Genomic DNA, 1,639 nt, shown 5'->3' on the forward strand with positions numbered 1-1,639 from the left:
CTATCTTCTTCTTTTTTTTAACATATAATGTATTATTTGTTTCAGAGGTACAGGTCTGTGATTCAACAGTCTTACACAATTCACAGCGCTCACCATAGCACATACCCTCCCCAGTGTCTATCACCCAGCCACCCCATCCCGCAACCCTCAGTATTTTGAATCTTTTCCTCTTACGGGAAAAAATCTTGGCTCTTAATGACAATAGTGTAATTGCTTAGTTGCTTTATCCTATTATATAGATTTTGGACAAATAATACCAAAATATGATTAGTGAAAATAGTTATTATTATTATTATTATTATTGCAGTTCTTAGATTTATCTTACTAGAGACATATAGCTGAATTGTATTTTGAAACCATTTAAAATAATATACCTCTGCATCATAGGCCTATTTAATTTTGTTCTTATTTTAGGCATTGTTTTTTTTCATTCTGATTTGACACTATTTATAATCATCTAAAATATTTTCATGGCTCATTTTCCTAGAAGTAGGCTTCTTGGGTCAAATCTGAAAAAACTGCACTTGTGAGCAGTGCAGAATATATAGAATTGTCAATTCACTATGGTGTTTACCTGAAACTAATATAACATTATTTGTCAGCTATGCTTTGATAAAAAATAATGTAAAAAATAAAAAAAACAAGGTATTATTCAGAGAAGTCCAGCTTCTATCCCAAACTCTCCTCTTTTTTTTCCCTTTTCCCTTTAGCCAACAATTTTATTTACTTTATGGTTTATCCTTCTGTAATTTTCTACATAGGTAAAACCATACCTGAATCTTACATACATGTGTGCGTATGTGTGTTTGTATACAGAACTATATTCTGGAAATCATGCCATAGTAATATAGAGATAGTCTGCATTCCTTTCCATAGTTGCATAGTACTTCACTATTTGAATGTACATAGTTTATCCAGTAGATTCCTGTTGATGGACATTAGGTTAGGTTTTTTGCTATTACAAAACAAGTGTTCATGTTTTTGAGTTTCTGTCAGTGTTTTTTAGGACAGATACCTAGAAGTAGGCTTTCTGGGTCAAAGGATCAGAGCGCATATGCTATTTTGCTAAATATTGCTAAATTCCTGTCTGTAGGATTTGTACCTCTTTGCATTACTTCCAGCAATGATGGGAGTTCCTGTTTTCTCAAAGCCTGGTCAAAAGAGTACATGTTGATATTTTGGATTTTTACCACTCTGATAGGTGAGAAGCAGTACACTGGTGTATTTTTTATTTTTATTTAAATTTAATTTAGTTAACATATAGTGTATTATTAATTTCAGGGGTAGAATTTAGTGATTCATCATTTGCATATAACACCCAGTGCTCATTACATCAAGTGCCCTCCTTAATGCCCATCACCCAATTACCCCATCCCCCCACCCATCTCCCCTCCAGCAACCCTCAGTTTGTTCCTTAAGAGTCTCTTATGGTTTGCCTCCCACTCTGTTTTTGTATTATTTTATTTTTCCTTCCCTTCTCCTATGTTCATTTGTTTTGTTTTTGAAATTCCAAATCCGAGTGAAATCATATGGTAGTTGTCTTTCTCTGACTGACTTATTTTACTTAGCATAATACCCTCTAGTTCCATCCACATTGTTGCAAATGATAAGTTTTCATTTTTCCTGATGGCTGAGTAAT

The sequence above is a fragment of the Phoca vitulina genome, unplaced genomic scaffold, assembly GCF_004348235.1.
Source record: "Phoca vitulina isolate PV1807 unplaced genomic scaffold, GSC_HSeal_1.0 scaffold36, whole genome shotgun sequence".
NCBI classification, from domain to species: domain Eukaryota; kingdom Metazoa; phylum Chordata; class Mammalia; order Carnivora; family Phocidae; genus Phoca; species Phoca vitulina.